The sequence below is a fragment of the Serinus canaria genome, chromosome 9 (assembly GCF_022539315.1).
Source record: "Serinus canaria isolate serCan28SL12 chromosome 9, serCan2020, whole genome shotgun sequence".
Lineage (NCBI taxonomy): Eukaryota > Metazoa > Chordata > Aves > Passeriformes > Fringillidae > Serinus > Serinus canaria.
The window spans coordinates 23,599,523-23,624,606 of NC_066323.1; the positions used below are offsets into that span (position 1 = coordinate 23,599,523).

General features: G+C 47.8%; 1 protein-coding gene across 6 annotated transcripts in view; it reads left to right on the top strand.

The window, feature by feature from the left end:
- Positions 1–13,353: 13,353 nt before the first annotated feature.
- Positions 13,354–25,084, top strand: part of ST6GAL1 (ST6 beta-galactoside alpha-2,6-sialyltransferase 1) — a 45,103-nt gene continuing 33,372 nt past the window's right edge. For all 6 annotated transcript variants that reach the window (XM_050977903.1, XM_050977902.1, XM_050977911.1 and 3 more), the window contains exon 1: positions 13,354–13,501. The gene's annotated coding sequence lies outside the window, so the exon portion shown is untranslated. The remainder of the gene's footprint in view (positions 13,502–25,084) is intronic.

A 25,084-nucleotide genomic window follows, 5' to 3' on the forward strand; every position in this document is an offset into this window, starting at 1 on the left:
GTGCTCTGCATGCAGCTGTGCTGTGCAGCTGGGGGGCACCCAGGGTGTGCTCTGAGCACAACCCTCCTGCCCAGGGACAGTCAGGGCTGGGGGCTGGACACCTCTTTGTATCAGCACTCTGAGCTCCTTGAGTATTCTGAGAGGTGTTAAGGTGGTTCTGTGTGGGTGCTTGGGAGGCACCCCCACATCCTCACTTAAACATCTCTAAAGCAAACCAGAGCAAATGGCACGGGCAGGGTGGCCTTAGGAGGAGGGAGTGCTGCCTCCCAAATGCTCAGCTTGTGACTGCAGTCTTGCAGTTAAATGTAGCAGTCAGTGTAAATCACTGTCTGAAATTCCTGTACATGTCTTATCAACCAATGACATCTTTATTTGCCCTGACTCCTTATTTATCTGAAATCTCAAGGTCAGAGAAGAATCCTGCATTGTTTTCCTTCAGCAGTATAAAATCACTCCTGCCTCAGCTGCATGCTTCCCAGTGGGCTGTAGGTTCCCAGGGTAATTCTGGTGCTTTCTGGGTTACTGTGCTGTACTATAAGTGCTCTGGTGTTAGTGGGCATCCTGCAGGGCAGGGTTTGCCACCAGCAGCTTTCCACAGCACCCCCCTGCAGCCAGAGCTCTGCTCTGCCCCTGGAATCCTGTAGCAGCACAGGGAGCAGTCCCTTCTGGTGCCCAGAAGCACAGAGGATGTGGCAGCACAGGGCACAGGTAGCCTGGCCAGCAGAGCCTGCACTTTGCAGGACAGTGGGAAGAGGGAAGGGTTTCTTGGATCCTTGCCAACAGGTGGAACTTGTATAACCTAGAGTTCAAATATTTTATTTTGGTTACTTTGATGCCTTGAGAGGCTACCTGTAACAGAGGCAGGAGGGATTTATTTAAAGGCCTTCAAAGGATACACCTTGGGCAGTACAAGAGCCTGACTAGGGTACACCCAAGATGGACCCTGGGTCATGAGTTTTACAATTTTATCAGTTTTGGTCTGTTTCCATATTGGGGTTAATTGTCCAATTACAGCCCCAGGTGATGCAGTCCCATCCTCCCAGTTTGCTCTCCTCAATTTGCTGTTGTTTGCACTTCTTGGGCCTGGAGCTGTTATGGTGCCCTTGGTTCTGGGGCTGGAAAAGGATTGTTCTGTGTGACTGAGCTGTGAGGAGAACTTGCCAATACTTTATGTGCAGTTCAGAGTCACACACCACTGCAGTACAGAATCTGGAAAATAGGAAAGCTCAAACTTCAGGCATCAACTCTGACAAGTTACACTGCTGAAGTTTCACAAGGAAGTGCTGGCCCTGTCCTGCACCACGTGCACAGCATGAGTGGAGCCACACTTCTGACAGCAGGGCTAAAAATCTATCTGGATGTGCTGCTTTTTCATTTTGTTTTTGCACCTTGTGAAAAACAGAGCTCACTCCTTAGAATTTTTAGAAGTTTAATAATAGGATAAAAAAAGGACAATATTTCCAGTGCTGGGGTGCTTCTGACGAATGGCCAAAGAGCACAGCAAAAAACTTAAAATCATGTTCTCTATATACAGTTATATTGCTGGGGTTACATGCATATTCATTAGCTTATATATTATTTAAACATTCCTGAGAGCTTTTGATGTTGTTAGGACTCCTTATGTTTAGGTTTCCCATCCTGACTCATCTGCATGACATCCTGAGATCAAGGAAATAAATTTTATTCCTTCCTGTGGTTTCATCCCCATTGTTTCACACTTTTCTGAGAAGAAGAGGTAACGAGCTCTTCTCTGAGCCTTCTCTGGTGCTCTGTCTTGTGTCACTGTTAGCACCTGGAGAGGTCAGTCCATGGCTGGCTTTACACTGTTCTCTTAGTTACACAAAATCCTTTTCACACCTTATGTGTTGTGGTGTTGTTGGGTCCCCAGATGAGGTGAGAGATGAGAATTTGACTCCAAGACCTTGGAAGGCTGATTTATTATTATTATATGATATGATATTGTATACTAAAACTATACTAAAGAAAGAGAAAGGAGACATCAGAAGGCTAGACAAGAATGAATAATAAAAACCCATGACAGACTCAGAGTCTTGACACAGCTGGACTGGGATTGGCCATTAATTTTAAAAAAATCACATGGAACCAATCCAAGATGCACCTGTTGGTGAGAAACTTCTAAACCACTTTCCAAGCAATCAGGTAATTATTGTTTACATTTCTTTCTGAGGCTTCTCAGCTTCTCAGGAGAAAATCCTGGTGAAGGGATTTTTCAGAAAATATCGTGGTGACACTTATGTTTTGTTAAGGTCTATAGCACAATTTGTTCATCACACCACTATTTCTGTAAGTGATACATAGATATCATATTCATCACACTACTCTTTCTATGAGCAATACAGGGCATACTTAAGCTGATGGATTTTATTATATTAACTAGCAGCTAAAAAAACTTATCATTTGCATCATATCTAAATACTTATGGTCAACAACAACATGCAAAAGCTAATACATAAATGCAAAAGCCAATATTATCTGGTCATTTTTAACAACCTTCTCTCTCCCATTTTTTGTTTTTAATGAGAAACCAGAAGTCACCTATACTAGTGCTGCTGGGTGAGTCCACCAGAAGCATGGTGAAGGACATCAATTTCTCTAAAACAAGCATCATGCTATGAATTTTTAAGACAGAAAACTTTAATTATCCTTGTCATACAAGTGACAGTGGCCATGGAGTGGTCTGAGACACAGGAGTCATGTGGCGGCCAGGCACTGGAGCAGTGACAGATTTTTCCCCTGAGAGTATTTTGGAAATCATCCCCTAAAAAGTGCATCTTGATTTTGAATTATAGTCATAGACTGACAAGCTTTCCTGACTATCAACCTCAATGCTATGCTTCTAGTAGAAGAAATTCTAGATATTTCATTAAATCATGAAGCTGTGGGGCTCACTGTGAGCATGGTCCCATTCCCCAGTTTGTCACGTCAGGGCTCATATGGAGGAAATTTTGCTGTGATGCCACCAATGCAACCAAGCTTCACAAGCATTGTCATTCCTGGAAAGTGCTTTTTCAGGCCCTGCTGAAGCAGGTGCTGTGTGAGCATTTTTTAGGCCTATTTTGGACACAGTTTAAAAAGTCAGCACACCAGATAGCTGCATCCTGTAGGATACCTTGCCTACCCTATTGTCTTTTCTCAAACAAGGATTCAAAGCATGGGCACAGGACATGCTGTAATCAGCATTTATGGTACCCTTACAATAACTTCCTCTTGCACTTCTTGAGGAAACCAACATCAAGACTGAACATGAAATAATTTTATTTGTTGATCTTCCAATTCCCTGAATAGGAGGCTCCAGAATTTGGAGGAAGTACACTTGAATATCCAATGAAATGTAACAAAATGAGAAACCAAATACCTCTCACTAACCCAGATAATTCTCTGAAAATCTTAAAAGTTCAAAATCTGCACATTGCTTGGTTAAGCAACATCTTGCTGGGACTATGGGGTGAAGCTTCTTGCCCACAGGAGTGTGGATCAACAGGGTAAGGGCTTTAAAATCTGTCCTTGAACTACCACATTTGTGACTTGAAAGTGCAGTTATTTATTTTGCATGCCTCAGGATGATGAATTCAGCATCTGAAGGTGTAGAGTGTATTATGGAGCAGGCACATATATGATAGTAAAACTGTACCCAGGAGAACCAAGGGGAAATTGCAGATATTTAATGTGAATGACATACGGCAAAAATATCCTGCTGCCTCCCTGCTAGGGGGGGTGGAAAGCCTTACCCTTTCCAGCACAGGGTTGCTCAACATCAGGTAGCTGATTACTGCAGGAAGAAATGTGACACTTCCATCAGTTCAAAGCACAGATCTGATTTACAGGAAAGAAGGGATAATGCAGTGTTTGTAGAAGCAGGCAGGAATGTGTGTATTTGGACATGAGCTGGCTTATCATGAGTTCACTGAAAGGGAAGGTAAGCAATAATTTCTCAAATTTTGCCTAACACATGCTTTCATTTCAGCCCTGCTGTAATGAGTCAGACAGCTCCACCAGCCAGATGAGAGCACCCTGCAGAAGTGAGCATGAAGCCTGTGCAACACCCTCATCACTGTCTCTGCCAGGGCCAGGCAGGAACTGTGACAAGTGACACCCTCTGGTGAGCACAGCCCAAAATCTCTGGCCCAACCCAAAGCACTCCCTGCACATGCTGGGATCACAGGGTGGCTACAAAAACACTCCACGGCCCAGAGGACACTGAAAATGGGGGTTTCTGCTGAGGCCACCTTTCTCTGTTCGGTGTGTGCTGAGTTTTGATGCATCTTTAAAGGTTTCTTTGACTGACTGGGCTGAATTCAGCTCAGATAAACTCCTAATTCTGCAGCTCCACACAAACATACAACAGATAGGGTATGAAACAGGGAGTCTGGACATGCTGTTTCTTCATTCTGGCCTGGGCTAGAACATCTCTGTAGGAGAGATTGCATCTGTCCAGGATTCTGAGGAATTGGATGTCCTGATGAGAACTACTTAAATATGTTTTCTTAAATTTTTCCAATTAACTAACCTTTTGCTGGTATTTTTGGGTGGAGGGTTTTTTTTCCTAACAAATGTAAGAAAAATATTTTTATTGAATTCCATCAATAAAAGCACTTCGAATTGAGTGGTTTTCATGTTGGAGTTTTTGTTTTCATTAAAATGTTCTGTTACCACTAATGGCAGGTGCTGACCAGAGTGGCTGAATTTTTTTTCAGGGTCTGCCTCTGGACTGCCTTGTAATGAAATGTTTTTTTGTGTACAGTCTAATTACTATAGGCTGACAATCAAACAGGATGACTCAGCCAGCCCCAGACCAAGCTCATTGGATCTTTGAGCCATGTGGATTGTTTGCATCTCACAGGGGACAAAATTATAATATTCCTCTTCCTATAAAAGCAACTGCTGGCTCAGAAAATTCCTCTGGACAACAAAAGAAAGACCCTGCCCAACTTCAGGACACTGTGATCTGTGATGGTTTACAGTAGAGAGAGGGGAGAGGAGAGGGGTTTGGTGTGTTACTATTTCAGGACTGTGCACTTCACATTCGTGGGGAAGGCAGTTGCCTCCCCAGTCACTCCTTTCCCCACCCCTACACCCCCCAAAAAATTAAAATAGAAGTGCCAAAACCCAAACCCAGACACTTCAGAGACCCCAGAGAGTTGAAAGACCAGAGCCTGTGGAAGCTCTTCATTAAGTGCAAAGTCAGGCAGATTTGGGCTGACTTTGCAGAGAAGCAAACTGCTACTCTCAGAGCTGGGCAAGGGGGATAATCCAGAGCTACCTAAGTCTGGATTACCATGAAGTAAGCAAAATTTTGGGACTGTCTTCAACCAAAGTCTGACTGGGGACAGCTGATGGTGGTGTGTTGGCTGTGACAGCTGCACTCTGCATCTGCAGAGGGAAGGGCAGCTCTTCTGCAGGCAGGAAATCTTTCAAGGGTGGACACTGGCCTCTGCTGACCCCCAGGAATGAACATTGACCATGGACTGGCTGCAGTCAACTGCACTCTTCCTGCCAGCCCAAAAATACAAACATTCAGGAGAAAGAAACAAGAGTCTGTGCAAGGGCTCCTCTTGCCCAAGAGCCTGGGCTGGGGAACTCTGTTCTTGTGCAAGGAAATTTCTCTTGCTCATCTCCTGACCTCCCAGACTGTTGGCTGTGCTCCAGGGAAGACATTCTCCTCCTCTTCCAGAGCACTGCTGGGGCTGCAGCAGCCTGACTTCCAGCAAATGTGTTAGTGAAAAATTCCCAGTGCTCCCCATCCCTTTCTGCCTGTAGCATCTTCACCTGGGAAATCCCAGCTGCTGCCTCAGAAGGTTATGGCTCACAGGGCAGGTGACACTGGACTTTCTTCCACACTTAGGACATTGCCTTAGATGTGCAGGCAGGAATTTAAAGAAGTTTCAGTTACATTCTTGTGGTGTTTGTGAGGCTCCCCAGGACGTGGTGAGAGAGGAGAATTTGACTCCATGTTCTCAGAAGGCTGATTTATTATTTTATGATATTATATTAAAAGAATGCTATACTAAAACTATACTAAAGAAAGAGAGAGGATGCATCAGAAGGCTTAACATGAACTAATAACAGAAACTCGTGACTGACTCAGAGAGTCTGACACAGCTGGCTGTGATTGGTCATTAATTAAAAACAATTCACACAGAACCAATCAAACATTCACCTGGTGGTAAACAATGTCCAAGCCACATTCCAAAGCAGAAAACACAGGAGCAGCAATCAGATAATTATTCTTTTCATTTTTCTCTGAAGCTTCTCAGCTTCCCAGGAGGAAATCCTGGGCAAAGAGGATTTTTCAGAAAATATCATGGTGACACATTCTGAACTTAACCAGTCTACAGACTGGTTTTAGGAGGACAGCAGGTTCTGTGGCAATATTTGGTGGGTTCAGTGCTGGCCAATCACCAGTGCACTCACTAGGATGCATTCACCCATTTCCTGCTCTGAGGTAGGACCTGCTACCCTTTCTTCATACCCTTTTATAGTTTTGAGCCTGCTTTACCTGGAGACAGGTAAAGCAGGCTCAAAACTATAAAAGGGTATGAAGAAAAATTATTAACAGTAACTAAAAAAAGAGTAATAAGCATCAAAACAAAACCTTCAGGATACTTCTCCTCTCCTTACAATCTTTTCTTTCCCAATGACAATGTAAAGAAACAAAACCTAAAATTTCAGTCAGTTTGCCACCTCTAGAATAGTCTTTCTTCTGTTCACTTAGGGAGAGAAGTCCCTCTTGTTAATGTTATGGAGACTTCTCCACAAGAAAACAGTTCTCTTGTGGCTCTCTTCACCAATAGCAGCCACTTAGGGAAACTGCAATTGTGAAATCCCTCCCATTTTCCACACACTTTTCCCACAGGTGTGTTTAGGGGTCATGTCAGCTTATGGGGTAGTGTTTAGAAATGAGCTGTTCAAAGACAAAGGTTCTCATTATCTGTTTCTGAAACCATCTTCTTCCTGGGGCCACAGGATTTTCATCACTCTTCTCTCCTTCTCTGCTTAAACTTCCCACAGCAGCACAACTACTTTATCACCTGCTTACTTTGGCATGGAGGCATTTGCTCGATATCAATTTGAACCCTTCATCTCCCCAGGCTTTCATGTGCTACAGGGAAACAGAGTCTGATGTATCAATTAGATCTTTCTCCATAGATTTACAAGAGGATTTCAGCCCCAAGATCAAGACATCTCCTCATCCCTCCCATCTGGGACCTGACTTCTCTTTCTCTGACCTCGGTGTCTTCATGTTGCTCCTCTACATTGTTTGCATTCCTATTCCTTCCCTCACTCGAGGGAGGATGGAAGCACTGAATGAGTTAATATCTCACCCAGGGCCTGCAGATGGTCACCTGTCACTGCCCCAAAGGGAAAGAGGAAGTTCCTGGGTTTCTTATGTCTTTAACATTTGTATTTCACAGAGGCATGTACAGCTTTCCTGTGGCTGGAAGTGCTGTATCACTTCTGTAAATGATTCCCAAGAAAAACCACCACAAAATAGCAAGAGCTTCAAGTTCAGACACTGATGTTGTGTAACATCCATGATCTGCAGAAAAGGATTTCCTTATTTTCTTTGTAGGAAGGCTAACATGCTGCCCCCCTTTTCTTTTTTCCTAACCGTGATCAAGATAATGTGCAGGGGTGAGGGGTAAAACATCACTCGTAATCTGATTCCACTAAGCTTAAAAGTTTATGAGTTCCTTTCTTGCCATTTTCTTCCCCACTTCACAGTCTCAAAGGGCTGAAGACATCAGCAATGTACATAATCATGGATGTTGGTTGCAGGAATCATTCTAGGTCTTCATTGTTGAGACTTTAATCTTCTCTACCGTGTGAAGAAAACAAAGGAAATTCTACCTGCAGTTTATTTTTAGCTTGGCTGGAACATAACAGCAAAGAGTGTGGTGTGATTTTTCTCACTGGCATGTTGCTATGCATCATGATCTGGCTTCAGAGCAACTTCCTCCAGTGCCAGCGTGGGAGGAGGTGGGAGGTGAGTGGGGCTGGGTTACCTGTGTCTGCATTTGCTGTTCTGCCCCATTGCTGTAAAATAACAATCCCAGCCCTGGGAGGTTACAAAACAGAGTACATGGGGTTGTGGCCCTGGAGGCAGAGGAGCAATGTGGTCAGTCCCCGTGACCAAGAACCACACCTGAGAAAGCCCCAGCTGCCATGACCTGCCACAATGGGTTTCACTCACTCTGTAAAGATTCCAACACCCTGCCAAGGCCTTGGATTGTGCAAAGATTCCAGCCCCCTGCCAGGGCCTGGTAAATGCAGGGCCTGGGCAGAGCAAAGTGTGACTGCTGTGTTTAATGTGTGCTGTGTACTCCACCTCACACCTTTCCCCCTGCCCTGACCTGCTGCTGTGCATAGAGGCAAACCTGGGCTGTGCTGACAGGGAGCTGAGCAGAAGGGCATCCCTGGTGAGCCACATTCTAGCTCAGAGTCTGGCCCCCTCTCCCTCCTCTGACAGATGAAGGGATGATGAGCTGCTGTGCCATCCAAAACTCTGTGCTTGTGTTGGCAGAATTGGAGAAGAATCCGTGGCCCACAGGCTGCTGGGATTTGTGGTGACCCGTTCATTTGCAGGCAGGATCTTAGCTCAGAGTGAGATGTTGCTTTCTTCCATGAGAGGCAACTCAGTGGCACAGAATTTTCCAGCCAAAAAGATGGGATCTGCCTGTTTTAGCTTGGGCTGTGTGTAGACTTGCATGTGTAACGTCTGCAACTGAGATCTGAGACAATTGAACCTGCCTAATTGTTGCTGTGTGTATGCATACACTGTGTGTGTGCCAGCATGGATTATACATCTTCCCTTCTCCTTCCTCCTGCTGCCTGGGGTGTGCTGTTTCTGCCACAGTTAAATGTGTCATATTTTTATTGAATAGCAACGTCCCAACCGAAGAGAGAAATACAACACAGGCATAATGAATCATGGGCTCTGTGGACTTGCTCAGCCCCAGGAGGCTGGAGCAGGCCAAGGGATGAAACACCGTGGGCTAACTCTTGTTTTCTTCACTTTTGCCTGCAAAGGGCACCCACGGGAATTCAGAAAACAATACTCATCCTGCCTGTGCAAGAATCCAAGGATCCTAAACGAGCCAGGAGGAAAAGCATGTGCTGGAGGCAAGAGGGCCAAGTGGCATAGTGCTCCTCTCTGCACAACTGCAGTTGTGCATCCCTCTCTGAGGAGGGGTCTGGCTGCTGCTGCTGCCTGGGGACCCTGGTCAGGGGCTGGAGGGCACTGATCTTACCAAAAAATCCTTCAACAGGCTGAACATGAGCCTCTAACGACACTCCCACTATGAGAAGAATAAATGAAATTAAGAATACAAACAGAAGTGCACTTGTGCACTATTGTATTGACTGGGAATGTCCCAACAAAGGCAGGAATGATGCATCTGACTCCACGTTCTCAGAAGGCTCATTTATTACTTTATGATACTATATTATATTAAAGAATACCATACTATACTAAAGAATAGAGAAAGGACACTTCCAGAATGCTAAAAAGATAATAATGAAAACTCCTGACTCTCTCCAGAGTCTGACACAGCCTGGCCCTGACTGGCCAAAGAGTGAAAACAACTCCCAGCAGAATGCAATGGAACAATCACCTGTGGGTGAACAATCTCCAAACACATTCCACATCAGCACACACAGGAGAAGCAAATGAGATAAGACTTGTTTTCCTTTTCTCTGAGGCCTCTCAACTTCCCAGGAGAGAAATCCTGGGTGAGGGATTTTATCAGAGAATGTGAATGCCACAGTGCACACCATGCAAGCTTTTCCCTCTGCTCAGGGCAGGGCAGGCTTCAGGACAGATGTCAAAAGATAAAGCCTGACTGGGGAAGGACCAGAGATGGGCAGCAAGAAAGAGTGGAGGATTTGGAAACACAACCTGTGAGAGCAGGAGGAATGAAGTGGCATTGGTTAAGCCAGAGGAAGGAGGACTGGGGGGATGAGTTAAGCCTTTAAGTGTATAAAAGACTACCACAGAGTAAGGCAGTAAATCGGCCTCCCACTGGGGATAGGGGAAAATTGCAATAATATTTTGGAAAAGACATTGAGAGAAACTTTCCAACTGCAGGATAAATAAGGACTGGAAAAGATACAGGTTGGCATGTCTCCATCAACAGATGTTTTTAAGACCAGGTTAGACAAACCTCTGTCAAGAATGCAGGTTTTGGCAGCAAGGAAGGACAATGTGGGGTGTTAAGATTAATTTCAGTAGTTTTTGTTAGCTGATTTCACTGTGCAGAAGCTAGAAGCTTCTGGAGAAAATTTCTGCCATTGCACAGGGTGAAGGCATTTGTGCACATCCCAAACATGGTGGGACCTCCCTGCAACTGCTCTGCCCAGCATGTGTGGTTTCCCTGCAGCTCAAGGACAGTCAGGTATGCAGTCTGGGAGGTGGCAACTTTTTATCATAAAGCTATTAGAGCTTTAAGCAAAGAGCTAAGAAATAGAAGATGCAGCAAAATATTTTTTCATCTAAGAGCCACTCAAACCCACCTTTATGGGCCTCTTAGTAAAGGAAGGACTCTTTGAGGAAGATTCCATTTAAAAGCCCCATAAAAGCATTATCTATTGTTCTCGACCTTCTAATATTAGCAGGCCCAGAGCATAAATATTAATCACTTCATTGAGCAGCTGAGTGCTGCTCTGTGATGTTTCTAGCACTGCACAGGTAAGTGTGCTCCTTCCCCACTGATTCACTCATGACTGGAAGTCACACAAATATAGCCAAGAAAATCAGTAGTGCTGGGACACAGCAGCAGCAGCTGCCAATGCTGGGGGTGGTACAGGAATCCCTGAGCTGGCCTGGGATGTGGCTGGGACAGGACAAGAGCAGACTTGGACAAGAGCCACCTTTATATGCTGTTCTTCTTCTGACTCTGCCCATCTCTTTAGGGTGACAAATCCATAGGGGTGACTATGATTCCCAGCATTTTTCCCTGAACTGCTCACACAGCAGCATAGGAAAAAATTACTTGGATGAAGATGCTGATGCCAGCTTTGTTCTCCAGAAAGAAGCTCTGCTGGAAGGTAGGAGTCATAAGCCTGGAAAAGCCTGCACAGCTCAGCACAGCCCTCTGGAATTTGGATGCTCTCCCTTACTCCCCCTGTGGTCTCCTGCTGCTGCTTGCCTGGGGGCATGGCAAGGTGAGTGGGTGAGGTTCACCCCCCAGAGGCTCCTGGGCTGCAGCACATTGCTTTCGGTTATCTGCCGATTTTGTAAGAGTTTCCAAAGGTAGAGGAAGGGCTGTCTCCACCATGGGTGGTCCCTGTTCAGGTACCCTCATGGTCTGAAACCTCATTACAGCAAGAAGGGAGGGGGTGATCAGAAAGTGTGTGTGTGTGTGTGTGTGTGTGTGTGTGTGTGTGTGTGTGTATGTGTGTTTTGGGGAAGTGTCACAGTGGTTCTGGGATTTCTGTACTATGCAGACAGGTAGAATTGTTAAGTTGTGCTTCTTCCTGCAAGCAGCACAGCACAAGGGGAATCTGAGATGGAGTCAAGGAACAGTGAGAAGGGGACTTCTGCGAGAGGGGAGTGGGTAGAGGGAAGAGGCACAAAGAAGGCCCTGTGTGTTCCTGACCTGAAGGGGAGAGCAGGGGGCTTTTGTGCAGCCCCTTGCACTGACAGTAGGTACCTACCTCCACACGGTTTAAGTAGAAAAGAACTGAGAAGATGCTGAGTGAAGGATCTCAGCCCAGGCTAAGACCTTTCTGAGCAAACATCCACATAAACATACCCCAATTAGTGGTAAGTGTGGGCTGGCCAGCTGCCCATCTCACTTATGTCCTTACTCAAGAGAGCCACAGGAGCTCATCTGCCTTTGGGTTCAGCACATATGTAAGGCCTAACAGGCTTTTAAAGGCCAGGAAGTGCCCTAAACCACTTTTCCTGTCCAGGAAAGTGTCTGCCTGCTGTGAACCCCCAGCCTCAGTGCTCGTGCTCCAAGAGCAGCACTCTCAGCCAAGGGTTCTCAAGGGCACGGGGTGTATAAACCCACCCAAAACCCAAGTCCTGCACCTTCTCCAGGCAAGCAGGCTCTGCCTCCCTGATTCTCCTGGGCAGTGCATCAAACTGCTTGCAGGGAACATCCCATCCAGCCCCTCTGCAGCCAGGGAGAGGCACCAGGAGACCCAATTCTCCCCTGTCAGCTCTCCCTCCAGCTCCTGGCTCAGACTGGTACCAGCCATAAGGGGAGTACCTGGGGAGTGCACGAGGTTGCAATGTGAACCTGAATGCTGCAACAGCTCTGGGGGCTATTTATTTTCTGAGGTGTTCTTTTGTAATACTTTCTGTATCCTTGCAGGTATTTCATGTTCTCTGATGTTGGAAAGCCCTTGTGAAGACCTTGCTCTGTCCAGTCAGAGCAGAGAGGTACACTGTGCGAGGGAACATCATCTGCAGCCAAGGTGGGAGTAACGCACAGTGAGATGCTGATTTTGGATGCTGATTTTGGATGTCTTTCCTTTCAAGTTGGAAAAACATGGATGAACCCCAGAAACAGTTTACTAGCTCTTTCCAGTTAGCCCTGGAAGCACAGCAGCCAGGATAGGCACAGTGGTACCACGTCCTACAGCCCCAATGGGGACTGGCACTGATTTAAGCAAGGCATTTGTTCTGGCTTGCATGGCTCAGAGTCTGAGCTTTTATGATCACAATAATCATGTTGCCTTGCCTGGACCCTGATTAGTAGGTAGCTTGGCAAAAGTATTGCACGCACTGTTCCCTGCTTGTGCTTTTCTTGATAGAGAAGAGGCCAAAAGCAGTTTAAGGCAGTAGCCAGCTGCAGGCAGGCAGTAGCCATGTGCCCCATTTTCCATGCTTTGGGCATCCCTGGGGGTGCAGGGGGTGCCCTGAGGGAGCCATAGCCTGAAGGGCTCTCTCTCCCTGGGCAGCACTGAAATCGGTGCTGGGGGCAGCTGCCTGCGGCTCGCTAATGACCTATTGATGTATCTGCGGTGCAAATCCGAAACGAGCCCACAGTGATGGAGTTAGATGGCAGCTCTGCCATCGGGGCTCTGCCGTGTCCGTACGGGGCACGATCGTTTTTGTGCCTTTCCACTCTCTGCTTCCCGGGGCAGGCGGGCAGTGCAGGGCCGGCGCTGGGGCTCGCACCGAGGGTGCTGCGGGGTGTGCGGCACTTTGTCCGGCCGTGTGCGGCATCGGGCTGGGGCTGCGCTCCGCTGCCACCCGCCGCCCCCCCGGCCGGGCTGGGCTCGGGGCTGTCGCTCCCGGGCAGCCGCTCCTCCTCCCCGCAGCTGTGCCGTGAGGGGCGGAGGGTGAGGAGGATGCCCCGTGCCCGCCGAGCAGCCGGGCTGGCGGCGGCGGCGCCTCCCCCGGTTGGCGGCCCCCGCCTCCCCCCGCCTCAGCGCCTTAAATGCCTCGGCCGCGGCGGCGGCAACAAAGGCGGGCGGCGGCTGTGAGTGAGGGGCCGGCCGAGAGTCGGCGGTGAGCGACCGAGGGGCGGCGGTGAGTGAGGGGCGGCGGTGAGTGAGGGGCGGCGGGATCGGGCTGGCGGTGAAGGAGCCGCCGAGCGTCGGCGGTGGGCGAGGCGGAGGTGTCCCGGGGGTCGCAGGTGCCGCGGGAGGACGGGAAGGGCCGTGCCTCGCCGTGCCCGCTCCCGCCGCCCGCGGGGGTCTCGGCTCTGGCGTGAGGAGCTCCGGGTGTGAGTGGGCTCCGGCGGGCAGCGTGGGGCGGACGAGCGCCAGCTCCGCTGCGGCGTAACTTTTCTTATTTCTTATTATTTATGTTTATAACCCATCACTATAAACTTCTAAGAGCGGCAGATGTGTACGGCGGCTGCCCGGGCTGCCTGTCCCCCCTGCTCCTGCTGCTCTCGCCGGCGCTTTGGCAGCACAGAAGTCCCCGGTGGCTGCGGAGCCCGCCCGGTGGCGGCTCCGAGGAGAGAGGATGGGCGGGGGATGAGGCAGACCCCGGCCCCTGCCTGCCTCCGGCTTGTGCTCACCCTTTCCTGAATTTGACAGATCCCTGCTGGCCTGGGTCAGCCCGCAGGGACCCGCCAGTCCTAGCAAGGGATTTAATCTGTGAGTAATTTTAGAAGTAGCTGCATTCGTCTCTACTAGCGCACAGCAGGTCAGGCTGCAGAGAGAATAAATAATGTGTAGCGTGTTTTTTGTGCTGCCGCGTACTAGTCTTTCAGGGCAAATCTCTGTTCCTGCATTTATGAGCCCCTGGTAAATCAGGGCAGCGGATGGGGACCAGGGGCTGAAGGAGTGGGAGCTGCTGCTGCTTTATGCTGTTTCCATATCTGCTTGCTGCAACTGGATCTAATCACTGACAGTGTCAAAACAGAAATATCTGCAAGGGGAAAGGTGCCATGGCAGAGCAGCTGGATGTAGCAGGAGATTTTCTTGGCTGTGAGGGAGTGAGAAACCAGAGCTGCCTATTAATGTGTGAGGAATGAGTCTAACTCTCTCTGTGTGACTCCTCCTTTAGTGGCACATTCACAGGACTGCACTTGCCTAAAGACTGGTAGCTAACCTGGAATACTTTTTCTGAGCTGGGATAACTTTAAATAGATGGGAGTGCTGTGATGCAAGGCTGCTCCTTGCATCCTCCTGCTCTCAGAGGGGAGTCAGTGGAAGGAGACCCCAGCAGAATGGGGTAAGTGTGTATAAGGTGTCTTACTGAGGTGGAGAAGGACAGCTTTCTGTCCTCAGCTCTTGCTGCAAAAACTGAGTATTGTACTGACCTTGGTAGTGCATCTTGGAAAGTCCTCCTCATCTACTGGCATCCAGGACAAAATACAAACACTTATCCCTCTTGTTTCATCACAGTGCCCTGGGTCACTGTGTCAGGGAAGGTTTAGGTGGAGCTCCGAATGAGGCACTCATATAGATATGAGTGATGCTGAATCTTCCCCAGGAGGAAGAATATTAGCAGGAAAAAAATCTTCCCCAAAAGGCCTCTGGGACAGAGGCCAAGAGTGTCTAATGAGGCGGACTTTTCCTGTTAGCTGCAGTTCTTGTGGGAGGGTGAGAGCCTGGGGGGTTGGAGTGAGCCCCTGTGGCGATGTCAGAGGGCAGGCAGGCCATCCCCAGGTCTGATCTGCTCTGGGCACCTGATCACCTCACCTGGGCATCAACCACTGCTCTGGGGGTGATGCAGCTGCTGAGTCGAGACAAATCACGTGTTTTCTTCTGGTTCAGCAAATAAATTGGTTTGGTGATGGTGCTGCAGGGATGAGCAGCTCTGTAGTGCCAAGGTGTGTGCCCTGTTGGTGTTGGGGACAGGACAGCCATGCAAGGCTGCAGCTTGGCTCCAGAGAAATCTATCCTCTGCTTTTCTTCTCTCATTTAATGGTTGCTTCTCTTAGGTAAGCTAAATACAGTGGAAGGAGCTGTGTTTTGTGGGTGTAGTGGGAACATTGCGGGGTCCTCTGCCAGAATGTGTGCCTCTGGCAAAAGGCATGCATGGCCTCAAAATGGAGATGTTCACATTAGTGAGCTGCCCCAATATCACGGGAGCTGCAGTGCTCAGCTGGGTGGGTATGTGTCTCCTGCTGGCAGCAAACGTGAGGTTGGGTTTCAGAAAAGAGGAATATCTGATCATATCTACTGAATTCCTGGACACAAAGATATTTGTTGATGTGGCTTCGAGCAGGCTGCCCACTCTGGTGGCTGCTGTTTGTGTGCTCTGTAACTTGGTTAAAACCAAAGAGTGGAAGTGCTGGTGTATCATTGCTCATGGAGAGCTAGTTTTCTAGGGACAGAATAGGTGAGGACTTTAACCCTGTTTTGCAGTGACTGCTGGCAGAGTCATCTCCTGCAGGAGCTGGGAATACATGAGAGGAATTAGAGGTGCCAGAATGAGGTGGGCAGGGGTGGTCTAACAAAGGGCAGAGCAGATGCAGCCAGTAATGTTCTGCACCTTAACTGTCCTTGAGACAGTGCTGCAGAGGAGCTGATGGCTGTGCATTCAGAGGTTCATGTCCCTGTGCCTCTGTCAGAGGACAGGCAGCCCTGCACCCAAGGGTGTGTCCCCAACAGCCACACAGGCACCTCAGCCACAGCACAGACTCACCCAGCTTCTGTCCTGCTCTGGGCTGGGGGAGCCAGCCAGGGATAGTAATGGGCCAGGTTGTGTTGCCCTTTGCTCTCAAGCTAACTGATGTGGAGGACATGATTGAACTCAAGTTCTTTGATCACCAGGGCTTCTCCTCACACCCTTACCCTGTTGCCCTGGCAGTCTGTGGAAGGGCAGAAGTGCTGCTGCACTCGTGATCTTCATCCCTTTCCACAGGAGAGTTTCAGTGGTGTGCACAGTCACCAGTGAAAATGTCATTTTCCTGTGCTCTACTCAACATTTGTAAAGATCACTGTAATAGGTCTGACAGAATTGTTTTGATGATCTTTTTCAAAGTATCCAGACCTTTCCGTAGCCCTCAGATTTTGGAAGAGGGATGTAAATCACAATTCTGCACAGGATTAGCAATCAGAGAGCATTATGAATCAATCTGATACTTTGTCTTAGTCACAGCCCTTCTTAGAACGCTGACCTACATATTACAGCTTTCACTGTAACTGCTTCACCAAGGACAGGCTTTGCTTCCCAGTGTGAGGTGGCCCAGTGACTGGACATGTTTGTGTTTGAAGAACATTCCTGGTGGCTTCAGATGTGCTTGAAGTCTGTGCTGCTTGACTGGGTAACTTGTCAATGAAGTGTGAAATACAAGTGGTTCCTTTGAATGTTCTTTTAATTATAATTGTGCTGATAAAAAAACCTAGAAGATGAAACGAGATGCTTTCTGTATAAAGTGCTATTAGATGTCGAGCCAGCAGGGATCATTGTTATCAGATCCTCTAATCACTTGTGTGATTAAAAACCTTGGAAAAAACTTCCATGTTTGAGCCACTTGGTTGTAAGTAAAAATGAAGGTTTATTGCCTTCCTGAATGTGTGCTGTAGCTCAGCCTTTGGTGAGCTGTGAACCCAAAGCTTCTGTACAATCCCTCCCTGTGGGTCACTGATGGCACTGGGAGGGATTGTACAGAAGCTTTGAATGCACATCTGCTGGCTCCACTTGCAGAGGAGTTTTCCTGCTGATTCCCAGAGCAACGAGGTGAACGATGATGAAAAGGAGAGTCCAGAACAGTGTCTGCAAAGCAGTGACTTGGCTGATTTAAGGCAGCACTTGAGCCCATTTCTATCTGTCATTATGATTCCAGCTCTGCAGGGTAGAGTCTTTGTTTTGAAGGATGCTGGGAAGCCATGAGAAATCCATGTACTGGTCTGTGTGTGTGTGCTTCCTAGCACGTACCAGTAGCATGGGCCATGGTGAAGGTCCTTCTGGGTGGAGTGTGTGTGTACAGCAGCATGTTCACATGCACATCTCGGGTATGGAGCATAATTTGGCTCTGTGGCTGTCCAGGAGCTCTTCTGTGACACCAGAACAGAGGAGGTCTGCCTTGTAGATTTTGGTCTCAGCAGGTTCCAAGAGGTGCCTTTGCCTAGCTGGGGTTTGCTGGTCCCTCTGCAGCATTTGGAAGGTCATGCGTTTGCCTGGGATGCTTGGCTTGGAGTGTCTCTGAAATTAAGAGCTCTGCCACCAAGTCATCCAGTGGTCTTCAGGGTTTGCTTGTGGTGTGTTACTCACAAGTTCCCACAACCTCCGCTCTCAAACAGAGGTTGGTGTGTAAAGCTGCAGCACAGCATCTTGCAGTTTCTTTTTCTATAAATAGCTAAAATAAAAAGGTCTGTTTGTGAGATTGGAAACATTGCACATAAGAGCTCACCTTCTAACAGCAGTATGCTGACGTTCAGAGAGGCCTCTGCTTTTCTACCTTGTGCCCCAGACTCCTGTGCCTGGGGATGGTTTGTCTGTACAAAGGCAGAAGGAGCTCTGTGCCACTCCTGATGTGTGTTAGCTCTGGGAGCTGGCATCTACTGAAAATGAGCTGACCAAAGCTGCTCCTGGTACCTCAGTGCTGCTGAGGCTGTGGAGATCCCAGCACAGGATGCCTGTCTGTCTGTACATCCCACACTGATCCCTGGGATGTTTGTCAGGCAAAACAGGCATGTTTGTCACAGAGCCCAGCTTGTGCCTGGGACTCCTGGGGCTGCTGGAAACTGGAAACAAGCTAATGCTCCCTTTCTTTAATATTGCATCCATTCTGCTTACAGTGGCTGCAGCAGTTTGGATTTTCAGCTGTAAAACTTTGCAGAAAAATAAGAGTTGTTGACAGGAGTGATTAATTTTTTAATACTCATTGCAGCTTGCTCTTTGTGTCTTTGTGGTACAGTGTTTGCTGATTAGGAAATCAGGGGGTTCCAGTCAACCTGACTGTGTTCACTGGACTTTCTGTAAATGCCCTGTGTGAGCCAGCAGAGTCCCAAATGTGTGGGGAGCATGTGATGGCCTTCACTGGGATGGAATGACAATAGAAAATACCGTGGCAGTTGTGCAGCAATGACAGCTTTCTAAAAGGGATCTCCTGGGGGCTAAAAGACATCTGTGGTCCTGGTTTCCTCCTGGTAATCTCAAGGACCTGCTTTCACCTTGAAATAACATTTCATGTACGGCATCAGAGTAATGACTTTTTTGTTCTAAATTTGTTTGTAAGGCAGAATCTTTAGGAAAGGATGCAAGTGGAGCTCTGTTGCCTGAGCTGCTCTCTTCTGAAGGCATAGAGCATCCCAGAAGCAATTAGTTTATATCTTAAATGAATAAATTAATAAAAAACTTCTCAGAGAAGATATCTTCGTGCCATGAGCTGCATTGCCTTGCAAGACTGAAAATTTGGGTTTGATCCTTTTTTAACTAAGTTGGGTCAAATTTTATTTTTTTGGTTGGTTTTTGGTTTTATCTCCTTCCCTCACAGATTAATTCTTCCTAAATTCAAGATTTTACTTTGGTCCAGGGCTGGATTATCACTGTGTTAATTCTTGGTTATCCCTGTGACCCGTGTTCCTGCCATTCTTTGTGCTTGCAAGGGGTCTTAAAGAAATTCAAAATTTAGATGTACAAGATTGTAATTGTTGGGATAAAATCTTCCTGTTGGTCTCATGAGACCCCACCTGGTCTGGGGTCCCCAGCACAGGAAGGACATTGGCCTCCTGGAGCAAGTCCAGAAGAGGCCACCAGCATTATTAAGAGGGATGGAGCACCTCTCCTGTGAGGAAAGGCTGAGAGAATTGGGATTGTTGAGCCTGGAGGAGAGAAGGGATCAGGGTGACCTCCTTGTGGCTTTCCAGTGCCTGAAGGGAGCCTGCAGGAAAGGGGGAGAGAGATTTTTCACAAGAGCCTGGAGGGACAGGACAGGGAGGAATGGCTTCAAACTGGCAGAGAGTAAATTCAGATTGGATATTAGAAGAAATTCCTCCAATGAGGCCCCAGCACAGGGTGCCCAGAGAAGCTGTGGATGCCCCATCCCTGGAAGTGTCCCAGGCCAGACTGAACAGGGCTTGGAGCAACCTGGGATAGTGCAAGGTGTCCCTGCCCATGGCAGGGGGTGGAACAAGATGAGCTTTAAGGTCTCTTCCAACCCAAAACCTTCTAAGATGATTCTATGATGCTTTATATTTTTTGTGTTGCTTACATTTTTATATAGCATTATATTTGTCCTTTTCCAGTAGAGCTTCAGTGTAAATAATTGTCAGGGAGTTGGACACTTTGTGAGTGAGATCCATTAGCAGAAATGTAGCTAAGATGGAAAAGTTGTGTTCTGGCTCCTCTGGGCTGGTATTTCACAGGCAGTTCTGATGAATACTTTGTTTTATGAGAGTCTGGAAGGTGCTGGATGGGTTTTGCTCTCATCCAGATGATGGTGTCTGTGAGTATGAAGCTTGTTTCTTATTAACAGCCATTCTTGCAATCTTGAAATCCACTTTTCACAAATGCTCATGTCCATGAGAGTGTTGCTTTCTTGGGAAGATCATCAGAGTGACTGGTTAACAAATTCATTCCAGAGCTTGATAACATTTATTTTGTGAAGTCTGTGGCTGCCTGGGGAGCTGCCTTGCACCTTTCTGAGCAGAACCCATTGTGGAGGGAAACCTCCTCCCCAGGAAGGGATGTGTTATGACTTGCTTCCAACTAATGCTGCAGGGGCAGGTTTCAGTTGGACAGGGGGATTCCCAAAGGCAAAAATGGAATTGGTAGAAATAAGTGTTGCTTGTGCCTGTGACATGAAAGGGTATTTTTAGAGACACCGGAGTCCCCAGTCAGACAGGAAGGAAGAGCAGTGGCTGGAGTGCCTTGTGTGATGGGTCAGTCAGACTTTCTCCTAATGGGACAAAGTGAGGGATCACTGGCAGTTTTAGGCTCTTCAGATTTAATTTAATTCTTGTTAAAGAACAGCTGTCCTGACTCTGCAGACTGAGCAGCAGCCTGTGGATGGAGTAGCATCTAAAGGTGATGGAGCTTGGAGCTGGCAGTGGCTGCAGGTGCTGTGGGACCACGGCCAGGCTGCTGCTTTACTACAGGGGGCTGAGCAGAGCACAGAGGTGGGGGAACCTTCTGGATGCCATGTAACTTTCTTCAGATTTATCTGCTGATTTTCAGAGCAGTTGTTACTTGTATCTTCTGTTTTATTTTTTAATAACATAGTGTGGGTGTGGAGTGGAAATTATTTTAGGTTCTGTGGATGTGGTTAGAAGTGTGTTTTTAAAAATTGAGGTGAACCCCTTAAAGTCTGCACCTGGGGTAACAGTCAAATTAATTTTCAAGTGTTATATCGCTCCCCTCTCCCTTTCCACTCTTGATTTCAGAGACTTCTTACCACTTCGTAAATCACTTGGCAAAAGACCTGTCTCTTTCAAATGAACTACGTGTTCCAAGGTTAAGAAGCTTGCCTCGTTATTAGGGGAGTGCAGTTGGCTAACTGTTTATTAGATATTCATGGATGAATTGTTTAATTAGATGGATAATTGTATGCTTGCAATCTAAGGAGAAAAATTCAGAGAGGTTAATTAAGGATTAGTTAGAAAATTTGATGTCAGAAATGGTGCTATGTTTCAGCCTGGACCCTCTTAATTAAAATTAGTTTAGTTCATGCTGGAAGTGAATGGAAATGAAGGAAATTTAAGCTTACCATGGCTTCAGAGGTGGGAGTGTACCAAGGTCAGCAATGCATATTAACTCATACTTTTAAAATTAATTTGTGGCACTAATTTGGCTTGATTTTTCCCATCTGTCTTCATGCAGACAACACTCTGGAAGCCTCGCTTATTTGAGGTATTGCAGAAATGCCTTTTCCCCCCCTGCTGTTCCTTTGCAACCTCTGGGCTAAGGTTTTATGCTGGGTGAGGACGGCAACTCAAACCCTGCAGGTGATGCTGCAGATGCTCAATTGCACACCTAAACGTTGTCCTGCTGCTGCCCGGGCTTCACATCTGTGAGGTGTTCTCAGGTGTGAACCTCAGGTGTTCTCCTGCCGCTCGTGGGGTGGGAACCAAGCACAGAAACACCCTGCTCCGTGGGGCGTCTGCCTCCGAGGCTGCGGGGCAGGAAGGGGCAGGCTCTGTCCCCCCTTGTCCTGGCCCAGCCCTGCTCAGCTTGCCCGTGTGCCAGAGCCGGCCTCAGCTCCTCGGCCGGGAGCGGATCGGGCCTGAGCTCATCGAACCAGTGGCTGCTGTCAGAACATCTCTGGTCTTCCTTCCCGCATTCTACCCACGTGGATTTCCCCTGGTTTCTGCAACTCCCTGTCCTGGAGGAAAACAAACGGGGGATGTGGTTAAACGCTACTCAGGGCTCCCAGTAAGTGCGGGGAGCAGCTGTGAGAGTTTTGCCAGCCCTCCACATTCCTCTGAGTGCTTGTACTGTTCTTGGCCAGCTGGTGCTGGAGACTGCAGGATGGTGGTGCTGACTTTTAGAGAGTGTGGACCACCGTGGCTGCCCTAAGCCCACCTGCCAGGGTTTCAGTAACCACAGGCTGTTTGTGGCTTGCTTTTTCCAGCACTGGCTGCTTTTCTGAAGTGAAGAACTCAGGCTGTGTGAGAAGGTGATCATATCCTGCTTTCCCTCCTCTGAGATTGCCCCAGAGGAGTGTTTTAATGCTGTGTCTTACAGTCTTGAAGTTGTTTTGGAGCATTTCCCCTGGCCAAATTCCTGGCTAGCTGCATGCTCCTAGAAGCCTTCTCTTCCTTCTGGTATTGCTCCTTGTAGCCCCCTTCAGCTCCTGCCAGATTCCTAAGCAGCCATCTCTTAGACAGCTTTCAGTCTCTCTGGTTCTTGAGCATCTTTTAGCCCTCCCACATCTTCGCCTTTTTCTCTTAGGTTTCACGAAAACAAACTCTTGTGAAAAAAAAAATCCCAAACCAAAAATACCACTGTGAAAACCCCTACCCACTCTCCAAATGTCCAAATACATTCTGCCTCTTTTCTCTGTAGTTGCATGTATTATTTTTCACAAAACTGAATTTAGCTGTTGGTGTTACCAGTAGTTCTAATGAATTTTTTTTATAGCCAGTTACCAGGAGACTATTAGCTGTGTGTTTGTGTCAAAAAGTAGGTGTAATGGTGCTGAGCAGATGAGCTGCAGAAACTACCCCCTTAAAAAAGGTCTGTGGAGAAGCTAAATTGGTGTTGCTCACAGGAGAAAGAGATTCCTTGTCTCTGGTTTGGGGTGGAGGCTCAAGGAAGTTCATTTCATCTTGAGCAAGACGGGCCTGAAATGGAAATATTGGTACTGCAGTACCTGGGGAAAGCAGTGAGAAAGTTGGTAGGTGTGGGAAAAGGATCTTGCTGGGCCATTGCTGGGATGAGGCTGTGGCTGGGTGAGAGGTTTGCTCAGCCATAACTTGCACAGGTCATCTTTTTCCATGGCCATGGCACGGTTCCTGCTTGAGCTGTGGCTGTGGGGCTTGGTGGTGTCCCTTTTGTTGCATCTTATCCTGGAGGTGTGGGGGAGACCAAGTCCTGCTTTAGCTTGCCTTGCAACAGGTGAGTTTTTCTGTTCCTGGGAGCAAAGTCCAGCAACAAGGGATTTCCTCTCCAGGGTATCCCAGTAATGTCCTGGTAATTGGGTCTGTGTTTCCCCAGGCCTGTGGCCAGCCTAGCAATCAGTAACTGGATTTTCAATTCCTACCCCTGTTCTGGGTAGCAGAGGTTGAGGTCTGGCAGCAGAGATCACATCAGTCTCAGATCCCTGACTAAGGCTCTGCTGGAGTGCCTTTGCTGCTCTCTGTGTTCTTGGTCCCCAAGCCTCTCTTCTGCAGAAGGGGTGGTTTGGGGATTCTTGCTCTCCTATGGTGCTGCTGAAGTTACAGTATTTGCACAGAGCCAATTCCTTCTGTTTAAGCACGAGCTGCCAACTTACAGAATCAACTGCCAGTGGTCTGCAGTAGCCCTTGACTTGTCCTAGAACTTCCTTTAATAAAAGAGAATAGGTCTTTAATGAAAGTGGAAGGACTTCTGTGTTTTCTCTGGAAATAAGAAGGGCTTGCAAAGCCAGGCTCTCAGAAGGCAGGACAGTTTTTAAGTTATACAGCCCAAATCTGACCTCTGTGCACTGCAGGTTCTGACTGCGTGGTTCCTCACCTGCTGCTTGGCTTGATGCTGCCTTGCTCACTGTGCATCATTGATCTGTATTTATAGTTGTTAGGTGGGGTTTTCATTTTCCTTTTTGCAGCTCTGAGGTTGTGCTTTACTTGTGTGCTTAAGCCCTGCCCTGAGAACAGAAACATGAGTTGTCCAATAGACTCCTCCGTGGTGCTGCTCATAAATGTGTGAGCAGCTGCAGCTCATGGTGTGCTTGTGGGAAAGCAGCTCTGTAAATGGGGAGCTGAGGCACGCACAGGGTACTCAGCCAATTCTAGGTGCTCTTTGGGGAAGCTGCCAGGAATTCTCTCCTCATTTCTGATGTCCATGAAGTGCAGTTCTGTGGCTGAGAGCTCAGCCCATGTGCAGAGCTGATCATGGGTCCTTCTGCCAGGGTCTGGCAACTAAGGATGTGAGAAGTTTATTTTAAAGTTTGTTTGATTTCATAGCAGCTGTAAAAGAAGCAAGGCAGGAATCACTTTTTTGTCACCTTTGGTTTGCCTTTCCTGAGACTTTATCTGGCTTTTGTACCTTATTTACTACACCTTTAAAAAAAAATCTGCTGGAAAAATAACCCCACCCAGGTAAAACGTTATTTCAGTGCTGTTATTCATTGAGTGCTTCTGCTGTGGGAGAGGAGTATGCTGTGACAAAATGAGGGGCAGGATTAGTTCTTTTTTGTGTATTTTATGGAGAGAGGAGGGAGCTGGGCTGTCCATCACACAGGCTTATCCTGCCTGAATCATCCCCAGGCATGGGGATGAAACATGGACAATAAAGTATTGTCCTCCCTGTGGAGCCTCGTTGGGGAGACTAGGCTGTGCAGACAGGATTTGTTGGCTGGTTGACCAGGGGAAGGAGCCACGGGCTCTGTCAGTGACCTGATAGCAGGTGTTTATTTGCTCCAGTCAGTGCTTGTCTTCAGGCTTGTTCCCAGCCTGCTTTCCAGTCCTTGCCTTAGTGGTCTTCATGGACCAGTCCTGGTCTGAAGCTCTTCAGCATCCCATTCCACCTCTGGTCTGTGGTGTTGTCTGGGTTTCACATCCCCCTCCCCTGTGTCTGGTAGACCTGCTCCATCCTGGCTTATTTGTTCCTCACATTTTCTCATCTGACTGACGTGACCAGAGGGTACTGCTGTCCCTGCCAGTGGTGGCATTGTTCATGTCCCTGCTCCCCAGCCAGTGTCTGTGCCCTCCCCCCAGCCATGCTGGCCCCCATCTGAGCCTCTGGGCTTTGGGGCTTGGGGGCATTCCTGGCTGGTGCTGTGCTCTGCAGAGGCTTTAATGATTTTCCATTTAACTGTGATTAACCTGACAGGCAGGGCTTTGCTTATTGCATTCTGGAAGAGTTGTGGTGTCAAGATTTCTAGCTTTGGGATGAATCAGCATTAACAACGAAGCAGTAAACAAATACCATTTCTTTTACAAGACTACAGACAGCAGGATGTTTTCCTCTGCCAAAGCATCCATCAGGCTGTTGGTTAAGCTGTAGCTGGGAAGGTGGGAAGGAGAAATAATTCCTCACTCACAGGAAAAAAGATAAGTCATAAGTCTC